Genomic DNA, 21,579 nt, shown 5'->3' with positions numbered 1-21,579 from the left:
TACTTAAGGTAAATTGGTATTAAATAAGAAACTAAAGAACTAAAGAGGGAGAAGTTGTTTAAATAAGAAACTAAAGAACTAAAGAGGGAGAAGTTTTCCAAAGAACGAGAAGTTTGTTGTAAGAGGGAGAAATTGGCAAAAGTTGTTGCAAATAAAGAAAGAATTCAATGAAAGGAAGAGCTCATACTGACAGAGGGAGTTCTCAAAGAACCAATCCAAAATTTTATTATGCTATGACATGTTCTGTTGCCATCGATGCCAAAGAGGGAGATTGTTGGATACAATTGATTAATTGTTTATTGTCTTTGATGTTACACAAATATCACATCATTATCAGTCAATATATGCCGAGCTCACTCGAGTAGTGAAGACAGTTTTTTATGTCTACCGAGTGTTCATGTGATTGCCTAGTCCAGAAGGTAGTGTCTACCGAGTTCACTCGGGCCTCAAAAGAAAGTATGCAAAAGATGAGTGTTAAGCGAGCTCACCAGGTTAATGAAGGAAAGTTGGATGGAACCAATGCTAACTGAGCTCACTTGGTTGCCAAAGACTTTTCTGAGTTAGTTTTTACCAAGTTGGGTTGGCTAATGAAGGATTTTCGTATTTTGGCATATTAAGCTTAATTGATTTATCTATTGATTCCAGCCGACTGAGGTGATGAATATTAATTATTCTAAGTTGTATTTGAGCCAACTTGACAAAGTGGAAAATATAAGTATAAGGTCAAGTTGTGATTTCAAAGTGTGTGTGAATGTATAAGCATGAAGATGTTATTGAAGATTTAATGATGAGAAGAGGAAGCAAATTTGAAGGATAAGTAGAATATCCTTATGGAGCTAGAAAAGCTATATTTGATCAGGAAGGATCAAGTACAAGCCAGACAGAGATCTGTAATCAGCAATTCAATTGCATTGAAATCAGGTCATCTCATTGTTACTCTCTAACCATTGTAGCAGTGATCTAAATCTCCTAATAGAGTTGGCTTAACAACTATTTGCAAATCCTCTAACAAGGTGGCAATTCTATTGAATTGTCTCAAGACTTCTAACAAGACCACTCCTAACAGGGTGATTAAATCCCCTAATAGGTTCACACCTAACAGTGTGTTTTGTAACCTTTAACAAGGTTGGCTCCTAACAGGGCTCACTTCAAAAGATTGAAAACAATAACTAGTTGCAATTGGTGGTTTTTTCCCAAATTGGGTTTCCACGTTAAATCATGGTGTCAAATGTGTTCATGTTATTTTCTTTTGTGTTTGCAACTAAGTTAAAGTAATGGTAATCACAAATAAATAACATCTAAAGTTTATATGTTAAGCATTTATCGAGCTCATTCAATTATTACCAAGTTATAGCATTCTACATGTGTTTACCGAACTTCAACAGTATTTAGTTTTCAGTTTGCATTTTGTACTAATATCTAGGATTTATTTTAGTAGTAATCGATTCACCCCTCCTCTCTCAATTACTCCTCTCATATTTCCAACAATAAGAGCAAGTTATGTTGTCTACTTTCAGAAATTGAGCTTAAATTTGTAGAAAAGGCGTGTAATGATTAGATCTCAAAAAGAGAAATGAAGGGAAAACTTGATCATGTTAAGAAGAATCAAACTTGGGAACATGTCCCTAGACTAGCTGACAAGAATATAATTGGTACAAAGTGGGTTGAATGAAACAAGCTAGATGAAAGTAGAAAGGTAATAAGAAACAAGGAAAGACTAAAACAGTTACACTCATATTGAAGGTACTAATTTTGATGAGACATATGCCCTTGTTCCCTAAAAGGAAGTAATATAGATATTCCTAGCATTTGTAGCATTTAAAGATTTCAAAGTTTATCAGATGAATGGATAATTGGAGTAAGTTTACATTGAGCAACTAGAAGTATTTAGATCATAAGGGAATTCAGATGTTGTGTGCAAATGGAAAAAGCCTTTGTATGGACTAAAGTAGGCACCCAGGGCCTAGAATGGTTGATTGGACAAGGGTTTCGAAAAGGCTCAGCAAATAGTAGGTCCTATTACAAGATTTATTCATATTAGATTTTGATTGTTATAGTTTATGTTGATGACATAATTTTTGAAGGTAAGGATGACTTGTGTAGGAAATTCACAAAGAGACATAGGTTGAATTTGAGATGTCAATGATTGATGAGTTGAATTTCTCGCAAGTAAATTAGAATAGTAAAGGTATTTTTCTTTCTCAATCCAAGTATGTCAAAGAATTGTTGAAGTTTTGTTTGGAAAATTCTAAACCAATATGTACTAGCGTTAACATATGTGTAAGTTGACTAAGGAAGATGATCCATTGAAAGTTGAAGCAAGTACAAATCACTAATTGGAAGATTATTGTATATGACTATTAATAGACCAGATATTGTGTATGCAATTTGTGAAGAAACCCTTTCTCAACAAGAACCAAAAGAGTCACATATAATGGAATTGAAGAGGATTTTTAGATATTTGAAGGAAACAAAAGATTTTGGATTATGGTATCCCAAAAGTTTAGATTTCATGCTAACAACTCATACTAATGCAACTAGAAAAAATATTTGGATAACTGAAGAAGTAACAATGGTGGAGCTTATTTCCTTGGCTCTTAGCTAGTTGCTTGGTCAAGCAAGAAGCGGGATATTGTAACATTGTCAACTATTGAATCAAGATACTTGCAACACTTTCATGTTATACTCGAGAATTACGAATGAAATGGACTTTGAAAGATACAAACATGAAAGCACAAAACCTTCAACATAATTAACACCAGAATGTACATGGAAATGCAAGCTAGGGAAGACCGTGAAGGTACTAATTCTCATGAAATGGTCAACTTGTGAATTTCTTCCCTTTTGTATCAATTCTAGAATTCGATAAGTTCCTATCCATTCTAAAGGAATAGGCTAATATTTTATTTATCCTTTGCCTAATATTTTCTTTACCTATTGTTTTACCTTTCTTTTAACTTGTCTATCCTCAATTGTCAACTCACTAGTAACTCCAATAGCATTCTTTGAAACTTTAAAGATCATGCCACAAAAAAAGTAACTTTAATATACTAATAGATAATGGTAAATTGATTAGATGGGAATTAATTGAAAATTAAGGGACTCACATTAAGGGGTAATATCACTCTCTTTGGAAAATGTACCACAACACTAGTTTTAACCTCCTAAAGCTACATAGATTCAATGCAACATCTTTCTCCTCCTGTGGTATCAAAAACCTCACAGAAATCTTAAACCAAGAAAAGGATATCTCACAAAATGCAAACTAGAAACTCCAACAATTACCAAGAAGCTTGTAGACAATAAACAATCGTGCTATATTGTCATCTCAATACAATAATCCATGCTAAAGCCTTCAAATCTTATGTGATTGAATTGAAATGACTCTTTCATTACTTTTAAATGAATATATTTGTATGAGAATCTAGAAATAGTAATTAGGAGGATAGTAACAATACAAAAAGGACAAATCTTTTAGCAAAGACATTATTAAAAATCATTTTAATCACACCATTTGTGTTCAAGAAATTCTCATAAACATCAATGCGGCCCACTCATAATCATTAGGGTAATTAATGCTATCACATTGCCCTCCCCACTAAACCAAAGATAATATCTACACCAATGATTACTTCTAAAGTATTTAAGAATACTCATTACAAAGCACCAATTAAGTAGCAATTTTAATTTTATAATTTTTTAAGAATATGGAATTATAGAGGAAGCAAAATTGACCACATGATGCAAAAATCACTAAGTAGTAAACTCGATTCTAAAACTAGTCAAGGAATTTGAAACATGATTGCCCTCCTCATATATATGAATAATTTCAACATTAGCAAAAAAATTGAGTAAACCATGACTATATCATGTTATGCATCTGTTGATTCATGAATGACTAGAGTATTGATTGATAGTGTCGAAAACTAATTTAAAGTCGCTTTCAATCAATCAATTTAATTATTCAGGATGAATACGCCAATTTGACACCCTAGTAAGTAGTTGTCACTTTAGCTTCATAATTATTTTTGGCACCAATTCATCTTGACTAAATAGTAATAAATACACCAAAGTGGCACCTAATAATCTTTCCAACACAAGTCAATGCCAAATTTCCTTCAACAACACCATCAAAATTATGTTTATCCAACTAGGAGGCAAAAACCAAAAACTATTTGTCTAATGATGTTGTCATCAAATTCATACAAATTCTTTTTGGTACCCTAGCCTAAAGCAATTCGGACTTCTTGATTAGACACAAGGGTGGTAGGTTTCTTAAATATTGGCATTCTTTACATCCTTCACAATACATCTTATAATAAAGTTAAAAAATGCTCAAGGCTACATTTCAAAAAATATAATCATGTGTTCCTTCCATAACCCCCAAACTAAGTATGGTGGTATGTACAATCGTGACTTTTTTAAGAACCAAACGAGCCTAATAAAAATTTAACTTCCCACAAATGTAGCCAAAGATCCTTGCATAACTCAACAAATCTGAATAAATTATGGAGAATGTGATCCCAATGACAACAAAAAAATCACCTAAAAAAAGTGATCAACAAATACTCATGTTTTGACACATTTGTTAGGAAAATTGAACCCCTTTTTTGAAGATTGTCTTATGTAATTAATTTTATTGTGAACAAAAATCAACCAAAAGAAATTAATTTTAGGTATTCACTTAGTATTCCAAATGAGCTTCCAAAATGTGTCGATAATTTAATGTCCTACAAAAACTGAATAAGAAAAAGTGATAACAAAATTTCCTTTATTGTTCAACACTTGATAAAGGTCATCTTCTTTGTGAAACTTTTGAAACCCATAAGACACCAATCTAGCTTGCAAATCTACAACAATGTTGACTAATCTTCCAATGAGGAGTAAACAATTTTTCTCGGGTCCTTGACCATGTAATTATAACCTGAAAGGGATCCTTTAGCTGATGAAATGATTGATTGGAATTCAAGGACTATTAGTATAGCCAACAATCCACCAAGAAAAATATTTTTTAGGCTATTATCTATTCTCAAAGTAATATCTTTCTACAGAAAGCTTCTACATTTCATAATAACATTATTTCAAATAACATACTATCATTTTCACAAATTAGTTTCAACCAATTGAGCTACAACACTTTGGTGTTTCTACAAAATGACTTGAAATGTTCTATTGAAATCTATGGTAGATACAAACTCAAATAATACTTAAGGACCAAGGAGGAGATGTTTAGAGTCATGAAAAAGAAATTTCCTAAAGGATTTGCAAATGCGGTAGCTAGCCAAACAGGCTGGAAAAGTCCACAGTTAAGTGCACTTGGGTTGGAATAGTCTTGGGATGAGTGACCTCCCAACCTCTACTGTAATGAGTGCTAACAGTATCATTCATTTATTCTTATTAGAGATGAGTTCTTGTGAACCACTACACTTGAAATATGGATCAATGAGTTTGATTTAGAAAACTACACACTCAAAACATGATGGCAATGTCGTACTCAAGAGAGGAAATTTAGCTTAAAACAAAATCACAAAATAGCTATTTCCAGTTGTATAGCTAATTTCCAGTTGTATAGCTAATTTCTAGTTGCAATATAGGATAAATATTGTTTTCTTCTTTCCAAACAAATGTATCAGTTTGGGAAAAGAAATCTCTACAATTCTAGTGTAATGCAACATTTAATGGCACCCCAATTCAGAACAGTTGATAAGCCCAATATTTATATGTTTAGACATTAAAACAGAACTAATATATTTTTCCTCATAAACCTTGAATAGCTTAATAAAATTCAGCTGCATGTGTGATTGATAGACATTTGTAAAATCATATATCAGTTACATATTTGGCAGATGTGTGATAAATAAAGTTGAATTAATAGAACACATTTGCTACAGGACTAGCTTCAAATACAGAAAGGTTTGAATAAACTAGCTCTCTAGCAATGCAAATTCTACTCGATACATGACCATGGAAACGTTTTCAAAAGTAAAAGTTTTAAGATGAGGTTAATATGATACTTTTTGGGTTCTACATCCAAGAAGCTACCAAGATCAATAGGTGTTCATTCGCGGAGACATGGGTATATCGATCTCCTCAAGTTTGTAGATAACAGCCAACAGCTGCAAATTAAACTAAGAAACATCCCAAAGAGAGAGACAAAACGGAACAAATGAGTTTAAGAAATGTGCGCAGGCCCTAAGCATCTTTCATCAAATAACTATAGGTTGAAGGGAACTCTAATGACCTAAATGAAAATTGAAACATGCAGGATTGTGCTTTGGTACCAGAGTTATATATGTGCAATGCTGTTAGTGGCAAATATAACGGTTATCGCACTCATTTCCTCTGAGATTTCTTAATGTAGTCAAATCTGTGCAGATTTTTTTTATCTATCCAATCACTATTCAAGCTACTGGGGTACATGTTCAGCATACCTCTTATCATTAACCTTCCACCTTGGCATAAACGCCTGCATAGGAAAGTTTGCAGCAACAGCAGAATCCATAGCAACGAATGACTAATTGTACATATACAGTTCGCTAAAAAGATGCAAGGATACAGTTATACATTAGTAAGAAATTGCTAGATTTATACTATTCAACTCCTGAAATTATTGACCAATAATCAGCAGAGTTCTCTCCGTAATTGCAGAACCTTGTCTCTTAGTCTTACCACAGAAACCCACCGCACAGCTATCCCTAACACTGACGAAGAAACACACTTTACTAACATATCATATCCCATATTAGCATAGGGAAATTGACGCATCTAATAACTGCTCAGCTGGAGGCCAGAGGCCATTAAAACATTTATGCTCTTGCCCTGTCAGCATAAAAGCATTTATGCTCTTGACTTCATGCCATCAATGGCCTCCCATGATATAGGAGGCAGGGTTGGGAAAGATAATTGCCTGAGAGGACATGGAACTTTGGTAACCAGTCCAAGTCGTCTGGATTAGCTTGGAAATCCATTGGATAAAACATTAATTTGCAGGAACTTAATGCATTACAAGTGAGAACAATTAATTATAAAAGTTGTAACAAAAAGATGACTAGAATTGTAGTTAATTAAACCATGAAGAAATGAAAATAAGAATGTGCACAAAGAAAACAAACTATGAATTAAAGGAATTTTCTGATTCATTGATATCAGAGTATTGTAGGACTATCTCTAACAACAGATAAGCTATTTCTCCCGTGTTATTAAAAAAAGGAGTAGCAATCTTTATGAACAATGGGAAACCACCCTTCTCTGTCCTTTACTGTACTCTACATGTTACAAGAAGATAGCAATATATGAGAAGAGATATAAGGTAAACCACTTCAAATTTTACATTCAAATGGTAATCTCCTTATAGCTATTTTTATTGCAATGCAGCCAATTTAAAATAGGATTGAATAAAATAATAGTAATACTAATAAAATTAAAATATAAAAATGAAACGAAATATAATGACATTTTTATTAAGTTTAATTAATGGTCAGACAGCATAAAATGAAGAGTTGCAACTCCCTCAAATATGAGATATTAAAGGGAGAAGAATTGATTTGAAAAGGGATATAGAGGAAGGAAGAATGGAGTAAGGAAGAAAGAATGGAGCATGTGAATAAAGGAAGGATTAGCAGGAAGAGGAAAGAACAGAACGAAAACAAGTGACTCTTTTAAACAACAGAAACTATGAAGGCACTATTTTAAAGGGTGGTAATTATTTAAGGTTATAACTCATTCAAAAAGCAGACATTATAAAGGGTTTTACACTTTCAAAGGGCGGCAATTGTGAAAGGTTGTGACTCTTGCAAAAGGCAGACACAATGAAAAGATGTGACGTCTCCTTCACATTGGAAGATACAAAGTAGAGAAAGTCGCATTTGAGGAGGACGTCCAAGGGAGATCAAATTTGAAAATAATTTATTATTTTCAGAAGGTGGCAATAAAGGGTGATGATTCAATTCTTATGAAAGGTGGTGACCCTTTCAACAATAAAGGATAAAGGAGAAATCATTCCAAGAATTCAAGGATCAATTATCAATCATCACTCACCAATACATTATGAATATGAGGCATTTAAATATTATATTTATAGGCACTTATAACTGTTTTTTAATTTCATAATAGCTAATCTTGAATGTATCTATAGCCGAACCTACACCAGTGCCCAAGGGAAAAGAAAGAGTTGTACTATCCTACCCCATACCTGTACCCATACTCATATCGAACCTGTACCTACACATGTACCAGAACTAGTAACCTAGTCCTATATTTAGGAGAATGAAGGGCAAGCAATGGCCCTGTATGTGAATGGACTAAATTTTTGAAATCAAGATGATCTTGGCTCATTAAAACTATAAAAGTTCTTATTATAGACAATGGTTATGCCAATGCCTTAAAGGTAATAAAAATGGCAAACCAAAAAAGTAAATTTGCAAGTAAGAGGGGTGATAGCAACCAAATTAGAGGAAGAGGAAATTCCTCCACACTTGTCAAGGCAGAGATAGACGAAATGTGATACCAAGCTTTCTAGGAAGGAGAGGCTTTAGAGGTAGGGAGAAAAGTCTGCAACCTTTAGAAGATTGGAAGCCATTGAGATGTTTCATTTGCAATGAGGCCCATAAGACCATAGACTACCCTCAACAGCCCAAAATAGTGATGGTAGCCTGGGAAAAAGAAATTCCAGAAAAGGTTGAAGTAAAGAATGAGAGAACTCAATGTGTGAATAACATTCATATATAGGAACAAAGAAAACCAGAAAGCTAGCTAGATGAAGAAGAGCATGGTCTAAACAAATGGTAGATTTACCAAGAATCCAATGGGTACTAAATGGTTAAGAAATTGCATATTGCTTGCATCACCAAATCTAGCCCTTAAGAGATTTCTTGCTTGAATAAAGATCATTATGTACTTGTGGATAAATCCCATCATGTTTAATAGAAAAAGTGTCTTAATCTTGCTCCTATTGATAAAATTACAAAAAGTGTGCTTTGCAGATAATAAAACGAAAAACCCAATTTTTGGGCCGTATGGTTTTTGGAGATAAACTAAATATTCCAAGTTGTTCAACACTAAGAAGGGACGTGCCTATTGCATTGGTCCCTTTGAACTTTGCAATTCAAAAAAAGGGACCCAATCAGCCTCCCAAACCAAAAGTTATTGCATTTTGAAGTTTGCATAGGAAATGTTAACTTGTATTGGACACAAAAGAGTTGTGAGGTGGAGTTACACTTGTTGACCAACTTATCATGTGTGTTACAATACATCATAAGGCCTATCTGGTTGGAGAAAATGGAACCAAATGGAACACTGGATTTGATGAGTGGATTATAGTAAGCTTATGACAAGTGGAAGGAATATTTTATTTTAAATGTGTGGCCATGTCTTGAGATTCAAAGTTTGAGTAACACTTATTGGTTGGTTTAGCTCATGGTTTTATAGTTATCATTTGATGGTTTCATGTATTGTCTCTCCTCTATCTATCTTATTAAGTTATGCATATTAGGCTCTACTCCTTGTATGTATTTGAAATGGGTTCTAATCCAATATAGTATATTGTTGGGTACACCCAAGGTATCGCTCAATGTGCTTGGATAGTACCCTAGACCTACCTATGATGCATCTGTTTACCGCATAGGTAAATAGATTAATGCACACAGACAATAGACAAGAACAACAGTATTTTTTTTATTATTCGCATATGCCAAAGAGATTACATAATGCTTATGATGATTACAACAATGATCCAAAGTTGTACATATACCATCCCAAAGAACCTTCCTGAGGGCCCCATCGGCTATATAACAATTACTGACGACATCAACCCATCGGCTACATAACAATTACTGACGACATCAACCCGTCGGCTACATAACATTTACTGACAACCTCATCCCATTAGCTACATAACATTTACTGACAAAATCATCATCCCCCCCCAAAAAAAAAAGTCATCTCTGGACGACAATTACAAAATATCTGAGACAAATTAACAAAATAGGATATATTAACTGACTAACTATAACAAGATAGATATGTTTTCGTCACACCACTTTCACATTCGTTCCGTGCTTGCATCAAACTGGTCTCCAAAATGCGTTGCATCTGTAGCCTCTGCTAACACAATACTGTCTCCTTAGCTAACTTTGATAGCCACCCGTGCCGCTTTCTCTACTTCCAACTCCTGGGTACACTGAGCCAAGTGTTGCAATATTGCCTTAAACTGGATGATCAGCTCCTCTCGAGCTCTCTATGCATTCACCAAGACAGCCTCACATCCAACACCTACTCCAAGTGCCTCAAAGCGTATCACCCCTCTTGAAAGGCTTGCTCTAGTGCTCTCTCTACCTCTAGTACACAGACACTCTATGCCTGCAACAGCTCCAGGTCTCATCAACTGGTCACACTTCCCACGACTAATAACTGCACCGCCTGGGGGTCTAGGGGGCATCGCCCCTAGCAAGGTCAAAGGACAATGCCCCTACGAGGTCCACACTGATCTACAACCTTCTCAGAATCTACCAACTCAACTCGGTTGCCAATCCTCAGGTTCCTCCTACCTTGCTCTTCATTTTGCAAAGGAATCAAGGAAAACTTCCTGCCACCTTTCTCAATAGTAAACACATTCTTGACACAATCATGCATAGCCTTGCAATCATACTGCCAAGGTCTACCAAGCAACACATGACAACTATTCATGTCCACAATATCACACAACACTTGATCCTTATACTACCTAATTTGGAAATCAACAAGGCATTGCTCCCTCACTTCCAAAGCATGTTCACCTTGCAACTAGCCAATCCTATAAGGATAAGGATGTCTCACTCTCTTCAAACCAAGTTTCTGAACCATCTCCTCAACAACAAGGTTATCAATACTACCACCATCCACAATCATCTTGCAAACTTTACCACCAAACTTACAACAAGTCCTGAACAAACTAGTCCTCTAACAAGAATCCAATGTCTACTCACCAACCAATACTCGCCGAGCCACCAAACTTTCTCCTTGCTCAAGCTGATTGTCTTGAACTACAACCTCATTCACAACAGCAGTTGTCCTACCAATCAGACATTCAAAAGATCTATGCCCTTCTTTACCATATCTGAAACAATTACCTCTGAACTCACCTCTAACTATCCTCTTTTTCTGATCAGCAGGTTTTGGTCCACCTTCAACACTCAGTTTAGTTTGTGCCAAGCTATCCTGCTTCTTCTTCCCTCTAGCATTACCATGACTTTTCCTTTTCAACTTATCTTTTGCCTTCAGGGCATATTGATAATCATCCTTAACTAAAAAAAAATTCAGCATACCAACCTCATCTTGAATATTGAATCTCAAACCATTAATGTATTGAGCTACATTTTCCTTTGACAATTCTCTATGACCAAACCGAATAGTCAACTTGTAGAACTCCTTGATATAATCCTTCACAAACATATCTTTCTGTTTCAGATTCTGTAACCTTTTAAACAACTCAAGTTCATAATCAATAGGAATGAACTTAGCCTTCAATTTAGTCATCATCAATCTCCATCTAGTGATCTTCATTTCACCTTCCTCCTCTCTTTCTCTTTACAGTTCCTTCCACCAAAGAGCAACATGTCCCTTCAACTTAGTTTGTGCCAACCTCACTCTAAGTGGATCCTCAATATCCTCAAGCTCAAAGTAGTCTTCCAATTCACCAATCCAATCAATCAAGTCTTCAAGATTCAAAGTACCTGAAAAATTAGAAACCTCCATCTTATGCTTTAGCTTCAACTGAGATCCAGGTCTAGCAAACTGACCAACCCTAGTTCCAATAGGTCTCTCCACATGATCAGTTCTGTCCTCACCACTAGATCCAACCACTTCAAAGTCTTGAGCCACTTCCTCATAACTACCTTCAGTACCCACATGCCTAGGTACACCACCTAAAGTACTTATAATTTTAGCGATCATGTCACTCTTCATCAATGCAATCTCAGATCTGAACTCTGCTCTTATCTTCTTTGAGATCCTTTCTTCCACAACATCACTAAGATCATCAATTGCCCTATGGTCCAATCTTCTTGGAGGCATCTTCCAAAATTTTCGTAAACCCTAAGCAACAAATCCACCAGTCCAAAAGATCAATCAGCCACAAGATCAACCTTCTCAGCAAGTGCTGGTGTAAACTGCCACAACTTCGGTGATCTGTCCACACACTCAAGAACAACCTGGCTCTGATACCATCTGATGCAGCGCAAGGCAGGAGAATCCCCAAAGGAGATGTCCAAGCCCCTAGCAAACAAACACACAGCAGAAACAACACAATAATACAAGAACAATGCAAGATCTGATACCAATCACAACTCTTTATTCATATAATAAATGATTACATGCAATATGCCTAGTTGTAAGGCCTTCCAGGTTAGGGCCAAATACAAACAACAATTACAAAATCAGTTCTACAAGATCCAACAAGATCCACTTACAAATCCAATCTCAACTAGTCCATATACATAACTAGATAAGAACACCAAGAAGAATCAAAACTTGTACCCTCAGGTCCACCAAGTAATCCTCTGGTTCTCACGCCGCAGCCCTAGCTCTTCAAATCTCGCATCTACCCTTCATCACCTTCTCAAAGCTGGAATGATCACTACCCTAAAGACTCCACAAAACCCCTTACTCATACCCAACTAAGCCAAAAGTTGGCCCAGCTCATTACAAACTAAATTAAATCCCTTACATCAAATATAGGTCGAGCCACAAGTCGGCTACAACACTATATTAAATACCCATACATAAATTAAATGCCAAAAGTCAGTTCACAGACAACTCGACACCAACAAAAACCAAGACCAAGCCAAGCACCAGTAAATTCCTAAGCAAAGCCGAGCTCCATAGACCATGACAAGTTCCTAGACCATGCCAAGCAACCACAGACCGTGTCGAGTTCCCAGAACTTGCCAAGTTCCAGACCATGCTGCGCTCCCAAACCATGCTGAGCTTCTGAACCATGCCAAGCTCCCAGTGTATGCCGACCACTAGTATCTGCCAAGCTCCTCAACACTTAACAAAAATCCCTCCAAATATGCAAGATTGCAAGCAAACCCAAGATGCTCCTGCATCATATTCTGGCAGATCTTTCTCTGGCATCCATTTCTGAAACATTTGGGATTCCTTCTCACCCAAGGGTAGTCACAAAAACACAGGAGCAAGCACTTAGAATCTACAAATCTAGAGTCCATTTGTGTGAAGAAATAATCAACAAAAGATGGTTGAAAAAGAATAGATCACATCATTCCAAGATTCCTAAGGAAATAGTATGGCTCGACTTGTAGAGGGAATATAGTGACATGATCATGATGTTGAGTCACATATTTGGCATGCCTCATAGATTTGAATATTGGATGTGGTATTTTGTCGAGTAGGTGTTAGTACGCATATGGACCCAGATTTCAAACTTTCAGTTTCAAGTTTTGAACCTCTCTGAAGTGCTTCAAACTTAGGTTCAAAGTGGTTCGATAGTTCGAAGCAATTCAAAATGCAGATTGGTTAGTTCAGAAAAGTTCAGAACCCTGTCTCAATTCATAATTCAGGTTCAAATTTTGTCAGTCCAACGGTTTCAAGAAAGTGCAAGCGATCTACAAGTTGGAAGATTCGAAGACTAGAGTTCATAGTGTTGGAGGGTTCAAACTTAAATAGTTAGATCTAAGTCCAAATACAAAATTCAAACATGGTTCACAATCTTCAAATCACCAACCTAGTCAGAGCTGGAAGTTGACAATACTATGCATATCAAGGCACCTAAAGAATGAAACAGAACATGGCATATATATCATGGTCGCATTTACACTAATTAGAGACATGGGACCATATGAGTAATGAATTTAGTGTTGATGACATCTATGAAAACATAGTATGATGAGTTAAAAGTTAGGTGCAACGAGGATCTGCCAACCTTCATACCTCTATAAAAGTGTATTCTTCCCGAGCCTTCAATGAAAATGTTAATGAAAAATATTGCATATATAGCTGTTGTTGACTGTAATTCCACTTGAGGTTGGTAGCTACAGTGGCAATGAACTCACTTGCACATTCATCTGGTTCTTCTTTGATTGAACTGGCGGCCTGAGACTTCAAATGTAGTTAGTGATTCATTTCCAGTCCATGCGAATAGTTTGAAAGGGAATTCAAACCCACAATATCCAAATTGAAGGTCGCGGCATTCAGATATAAAGGCTCATTTTATGGTTTGGCAAAGCTTGCATGCAAGGATGAAAATATAAAGAATGAATATACTTCATATTAAACAAGGAGGAGGTGAAGATGTTCATCAATCGATGCAATGGTTCAAACCACAATTATGAAGATAATGGCTTGAATACACAACAAGAATAGTTCTAATAGACAATGTATTCAAAATATGAGGAGCAACAAAGGTATTAAAAGCAACGGGCTTCCCTCCTCCAACAGATTCAACATGGACTTCATATGGTATCCCCGTGTCTTCTTTCATGTCAGCTGTAAGATTAATTTCATGGAGGAAATTCGTGTTGTGGTCAGGCATTCTGACTCCACTGTGGTCTCCTGTCTTTAGAATATCCAGTTTGGAAGAGCCTGTCCAAACAAACTGCTTTTCAAACTTAACTGGAGTTGGGAATCTATCACAGTTATCTTCTACCAATGGTAGGGCAAGATTCGATGAAAGAGATGCATCGCATGACTTTGCTCGAGAAGAAGACTGCAGCTGCTCATCCAGGGATGTGGGAGAAGCCATGTCATGGTGGAGGGAAACAAATGATAGATTTATCGCAGAAGGAGAAGAACACAGTTCCGACACATGTAAAGTGTTTGAAGGTGAAGGCATAAACAAAGCCCGTGGTTACATTTAATTGCATGGAGATGCCATCGACTCCCACTTTGGCTCAAAAACCATGCTATTGAACTGTTCAATAAAAAATCTACAACTGTCGGTCATGGCTTAATCCAATGAGAGAGAAAGCAGTGAAAACATTCAGGCACAGGCACATTTCAAACATGCAATTCAGTCTTCAATCATCTGCCATATATACATGAATAGTTCAAAGTATGGAGATAAGTGCCATTTTGCCCATGGAGAAAAGGAGTTGAGAAAAGAAAGTGTGGTTCCAAATGGGGCAACTGGAGCAGAAAATTTTGGTGCTTAATCAAAAGCGAACATAAGTATCGCTGCTGCTTAATGTGGTGGTGTAATTGAGAAAGATGGTGTAAACTCTGAGCACATTTACCGTGTAACTGAGGTGAAGTTGACAATAAAAGACCATGAGTCGGATCCTAATTTGAAGATGATTGAGTTTGAAGGTTCATTTGACAAGATCAATCAAGCCACAACCATGGTTCGTGAGTTGATTTTAAAAATTGAATTACTCCAGAGAAAACAGTCCAGAAATTCTCAACAAAGTCACAAAACCGCGGCTTTCAAATTGAGAGATGTGAACAGTGCAAATGATCCAATCGGCTTTGATCTATGTCAAATGCATGATTTGGGAACTTGAATAATTATGTTCACTTTGCTCCAATTCTTATCGAAGGTCTCATTGAAACTTTGGAAGGTGCCAAGAGGAAAGTGAGGTTGAACATTTTCCCCATTATCGAGTAAATGACCATGACCTTCTGTGTTTTCAAATTCCCATTGGCATGTATCGATGGTTGTAAATGGTTTGAATTATCAAGCAAAAGAGATGAACAATGTATGGGAGGCTTTGCCAACTCTAAATGGGTAATATATAATGAGTTAAAGCTTTATTCAACGGCATTGGAGCAAAAAGGCAGCGTGATCATAGCTGCAATCTTGTTCATGATAAGAAGTTTTATGGTCATCATTAATGAAGCCTAAGTATTCTGCTTCTGGGTGCTATAGTTATGCCACCGGCAATCAAGAAACTACCGATGATACCAAAATAGAAGTATGGACAGTTTGGTGGTTTCATCTAGAGTTGATACCAAAGCAATCAAATAAAATTTAAAAGGCTAAATTATAAGCCAGCTGTCCAAAGAAGCACATATTTTATATAATGTCTAGACAGATTCAGGTTTACTCAGAAAAGAATAATCTCACCACTATGGCCCACTATTAAACTTTAACGACACATTTTTCCATTATAAAGTTGCATTTATAATATGAAAGAAACATTATAAATATCAATCTTGGAATAAAGAAGTGGTCCGGGAAAAGCGAAAGTTGTAAAGACACAAGAATAAACAGATTTTAAAAGGAAGCAAGTTATAAAATCTTTCAAGATTCAGTTAAGGAAGAGGAAGAGTTTTCACAGGAGTGAAAAGATAAATTGAGCAGCAGCAAGCCCAAGGGTTCCATTCTTCAGCAACTTCCAGACTGTAGACTGGGTGCTCCAGGAAGGAAGGAGATTTTCTAAGATTATTCCATTTTCTTGAGAGATGGTGAGAGGCAGAGTATGGGCAGATTTTTCTATTTCTAAACTGTGTGTTTGAGATAGAGAAAGATTTTGGTGATTGATGTAATATTGTGAAAGAAGTTTATGTTTTTCTTTAAATAATGATTTGGTTGTAATATGTGAAGGAGTCTTTATGGTCTTTTGCAGTCAGGGAAGGGAGATTAGAGGTTAAGCACATTAAACTTTGATTATAATGTATTTTTCCTTCCACTGATTATGATCTTTATGTCATTTTCATTTTTCTCTGAAATTACATTCTGATATCATCGTTTCCTTGTTACACTATCATTTCAAAACATCTTTCAAAGCTCTGATTTTAATTCTCTCGAGAGGACGGAAGACATGTTCTCGTTTTCATTATGTAATGCAGTATATAGCGAATGAGCTTTGTGTAATTTGCTGTATTATGTTTCCTTTCTTTTCAGTCATTAAAGTTTACGCATCTACGTTGTATTTACGGATAGATGCTTGATATCGTTTTGTGCTTTTTGGTTAAAAGCATCCATAATCAATTCATTGAATATCTCAAACGGGGAGCTGTACCCGATAAAATTCAAAGGAAGGTTATCAATCCAATGATAACCTATCCAACTGTTGGTGCCGATTAGTCCTTTCACTTGGGCATTCAAGGTCAGATTTGCTCGTATTTTCTCGAAAGACAATTTGTTCACTAATAGTAAGTGATGGAGGAAGGCGACAGAATAGATTGGGTTGGGCTCATAAGTGACAATCTAAATGAACAATTGATGTATCTAGAGCATACAAGGAAATTTTACATGAGCTTTTATGTCATCTACATGCTAGTATGGAGAATGAACTATGATGGACTACAATGCAAAGGATCGATTAGAAGCGGAACCCAACACCTCAAAGTTCATGAATGCTACCTGCAATTGTATTTACATTCAAAGGATGATTACATGAGGGTTAATGATACATTTGCCATGCAAAGGACCGATTGGAAGCGGAACCCAACACCTCAAAGTCAATGAATGCTACCCGCAATTGCATTTATATTCAAAGGATGATTACATGAGGGTTAATGATACATTTTCCATGCACATGGTGAGAACACTACAAAAGAGGCTACATATGAGATTGTCAGTAGGCGCGATGAAGTTGGTCAAAGATTATGGCACCTGGTTCATTTAGTTTCCCACCTTTTCATACATCTGAGTTTAGGGATTTTCCATGGAGCCATACAAACTTCCCAAGTACCCAACGGACAAGATGGTCTTGTTAGAGCTTACTTGACAACTGACAGCCTATGACAAGATTCAGCAAGGGAAGAAGAAGTTGGGATTATAGTTCCCAATTTCCATGGGAGAAGAAAAAACTAAGGTATGCCCATGTCTAAAGGCTGCAAAGAGATCATCAAATGAGCTCCATTTTTTCTGTCTTCCGCTTTATCTGAGAAGGAACGATTTTGATCCTTACAACAAGATCTCATCAGTAGTAGGATCAAAGTACCGACACAAAGTGCACCTTGAAGACTTTTGTGCAAACATGGCAGATGAGAATGAGATAAGAAAGAGGACACATTCAAGATTACCATTCAACATTATCAGAACATGCAACATATTTAGGGTTCCTGATCAAATGGAGCAAGATCCAAACGTGATGCGAAAGGGATTCAATCCAGAAATGATAGCTCAACCATATGATTGGAAGAGGAAAGAGGTTATAGATCTGGAAGATCTTTCAAGCCAGTCTTGGATTTTACAAACTGGTGGATTGAGCATAAGCTTGAAAAATTAGTTGCACTAGCTAATGGATTCACATATAGGTTGCTTGGTCACCGACCACTAAGGGATGAAAGATAGAGGGTAAATATCTAAAGGGACTATTGAAGAAAGAAGAACTCCATCTAAGGATATAGGAACCAAGAAAGGGAAAGAGGTATCTCAAGAGAAGCATCCTAGGATTGAGGAAATCATCCAAAAACCTCAAAATAAGACGTAGAAACATGGAAATGCTCCCTCTTCTCCAAGTAGCACTCCAAGTGTTCAAGTGATCGAAACATTTGAAAGGCAAGAGGTAGGGACAAGCATAAGGAGATTTGAGCGAGAAGAAAATTTGGATAGGCCAATTCATGATGGACTAAGTATAAATGCCTATGAAAAATCCATGCAAGAAAGAGGGAGAGATCAAGATATCACTATAAAGGAAAGTCTTGCTACAATCTTGGAGCGAGAAATGATGAATGATGGAGATGGTCCACCAAAGGAAGAGGCTCCTACGGTAGCAATACATCTTCCAAATGTTGAAGCCGTACTTCCTGAAGTAACAGTGGATAGTCCAAGAGGTGAAGAGGAGATCGACATTCGAGTAGTCCAAAGGAGCAATTGGTGATTCCAGGGGACCAAAGTATACCTATTCCAGAATAGTTGAGGCAACAAATTCAATTGAGTCAACAAAAGGAGGTTGTTTCGGCAATTGAATTACAGGAAATTTTGGACCGAGCAAACCGATTGGAAGAGAAAGGGAAAGCAGGAAGATATACTAAATTCATCAGAGGAGAATCGAGGTCTAGAATCTTGCAGATTGCGACTCCCATGGTCGACAATAGAAAAAATCAGATTGCTCCAGATAAATACCATGTTACAGAAATAAATCTTGGTCGAGCCTCCTGAGAGAAAAATATTAGAAGAATTTGATGACTCTACACAAGCTTTGAAGGATAGGCTGAAAGAGGTGGAAGAAGGGTATGAAAAACATAAAAGAGAAATTAGGGCCTTATGTCAGTACATCAATGATTTGCCTTGTCCGGCAAGAGAAGAAGGTCCATCATTTATCCCTCCAACAAGTGTTTCCACTAAGGTGGTAGGTAACATTGACAGGATCATGTGGATTGCTCAAGGTGCAAAGGTTTGGGTCGAAGGAATTCAGGAGGAAGCCTTCAAACATGCAGAAGAATTAGTACAAGTAAATAGTAGGGCATTAGTTGCACTCTCTAGGATCCAATTCATGGAGGAATCAAGGGTGGATGAGCATATTTACCAAGATGAGGTGATTGCCGACATTCAGAATATAATTGAGACCCCAAAGCAACAATTGATCGATGGTCAAGTTATGAGCAAGGAGGATGTCTATGATTTTATTCGATGGTACAGTGCAATGATCATAGCTAAGGAAATGATTGAGAGCTTCACCAAGGAATCCACTCGATAGAAAAGGATTGTTGACAACATCAAGTAGGGAATATCCAACATAGTTGCATCCTTGTTATCACAGAGATTGGTGGAAGAAGAAATGACAACTGATAATCTGAAAGTCAAGTTAGAGGAATTCTTTCAACTAAATGTCTATGAAAGATGACTTTGAGAACTTCTCCATCTTCTCAAATACAACCCACACTACTCAAGACTTGCTACCAAGTTGGGATGAAAGCTTGCTAAACACAGAAAGAGCAATTGCAGTTCTAGAATTCAAGCAAGAATGTGCACCAAGCATCAGTACAAAGGAGTTGGAAACAGTGTTGGATTGATTTCGCACCTTCAGGCGGGGATATCAAGGATAGATGCATTTAATGCATAGTGGGTGTTCTTAGCGGTCATTTATTACACCCCACTCCCTTCCTAAACTAGTGTGCATAGTGGGCATTTATTACCCACTACAGTAGTGAATTCCTTGTTGCATTAATGTAGATTCATTTCCTTTGCCCTAACCCTAATTAGGGCTGATGTGGCATGATCTTGGCCATCAGTTATTGCAATCATCGAGGCTGTCCATTGTAATTGATGACCTATATAAAGTCCTCATTTCTCATTTGTAAAAGGGGATTTTTATGAGATTGTTGCTATGAGCTACTGAGATAATAAAGTTTTCATTGAAGCTTGGTGAATACTTGATGTGTCTTAGTGCTTGCTTGTTCTCTTAAATTCCTTCAATTAGATTAAGTTTAGCGTAGTTAATGTGTGGTGATTACAATGATGGTGTATTGATGAATTCCTTTGGTTCATACTTTTAACGTTTTAGTGATTCTAACTCATTGTGCAAAGCTAGCTTGAACCCCTTTCATGCATATGCTTAACTTCTATCATTCGTATACATTGTTCTTTATGATGGCGTATGCAGTGGTATGAAAATCTTTGGCATAACCCTTGAAGATTGCACCAGTTCACGTGTAATTGTAGTATAACTTGGCAAAGCAGAGTTCAGTAAATTGAGGAATTTGTCCACCCGAGTACTATTTATTGTCATCACTACCCTTTGGATTAGAATAGAATTCCTAAACCCTATCCTATTTAATTTCTACATATTTTGTCAAAACTCCAAAAAAGTACTTCATTGCAAAACCTTAAGATAGCTCGCAAATCCAGTATGGCTTGAAATGAATCCGAATAAACATGTAAGGCCCCTTGTGATCATCAGTAAATCACATCAACCACCGATCTTATCCACAATCAAGACCTGGCATTAAAGGAACCTTGAAGTCATCGTATGATCTTCTAGCAATCTTAGCATGCACAAGACTTTGTTCAAGAGAGGATAAGATATTTTGGTTTTTTGTTCTATTGTTTGGTGGGTCATAAAACACACATCAACAGTCCTCGACATGGGGAGGTTGAAGAAAATGACCATTTATTGATGTTAAAGCAATGTCACTTGAAGGGGTCATGTTTTTTAAGGAAAGGGATTGAGAAAGGCAGGTGAAAGATGCAACTGTCATTACCAATATCCTCATAGAATCCACTAAAATGGTTGGCCCTAAAAATGTTGTCCAAGTCAAAATGAATAGTGCTGAATATTGTATGAAATTTAATTTTGTAGTGGAGGGTATATATGGTGACATTTTTGTAGACACCATGTGTAGTCCCTCACTCAATTTTTATAATGCAAGAGATTGGCACACAAATTGAGTACAAAGAGTAAGGAAATTTAAAATGTTCTTGACTAATCATAATATGTTGCAAGGCATCTTCAAGATTTTCTCCAAGTTGGAGTTGTTGAAGGTAATTTAAACTTTACTTTTTAATTTGTTTTTCAATTTGTAATTTTAACTGTTGATATGTTAAGTGTTTTTTACAACTTGTTAGGTTAAACAAAACTTGATAGTCATCTCATGCAATCATCTTAAAATGACTTGTGAAGCTGCAAGAGGCATTGGGTTCTATGACTATCAACAGCTTTTGACAAGTATGGAGACAATCAAGCACAAGAAGAGCCC

General features: G+C 36.5%; 1 protein-coding gene across 1 annotated transcript in view; it reads right to left on the bottom strand.

The window, feature by feature from the left end:
- Window positions 1–4,652: 4,652 nt before the first annotated feature.
- Window positions 4,653–21,579, bottom strand: part of LOC149538483 (putative methyltransferase At1g29790) — a 53,092-nt gene continuing 36,165 nt past the window's right edge. The window contains exon 2 of the mRNA XM_089799819.1: window positions 4,653–4,924. The gene's annotated coding sequence lies outside the window, so the exon portion shown is untranslated. The remainder of the gene's footprint in view (window positions 4,925–21,579) is intronic.

The sequence above is a fragment of the Cupressus sempervirens genome, chromosome 9 (genome assembly GCF_028749045.1).
Source record: "Cupressus sempervirens isolate cs-2001-9-10 chromosome 9, ASM2874904v1, whole genome shotgun sequence".
Taxonomy (NCBI): Eukaryota; Viridiplantae; Streptophyta; class Pinopsida; order Cupressales; family Cupressaceae; genus Cupressus; species Cupressus sempervirens.
The sequence above is the reverse complement of the archived record's forward strand: the minus strand, read 5'-3'. Positions and strand labels throughout refer to the sequence as shown.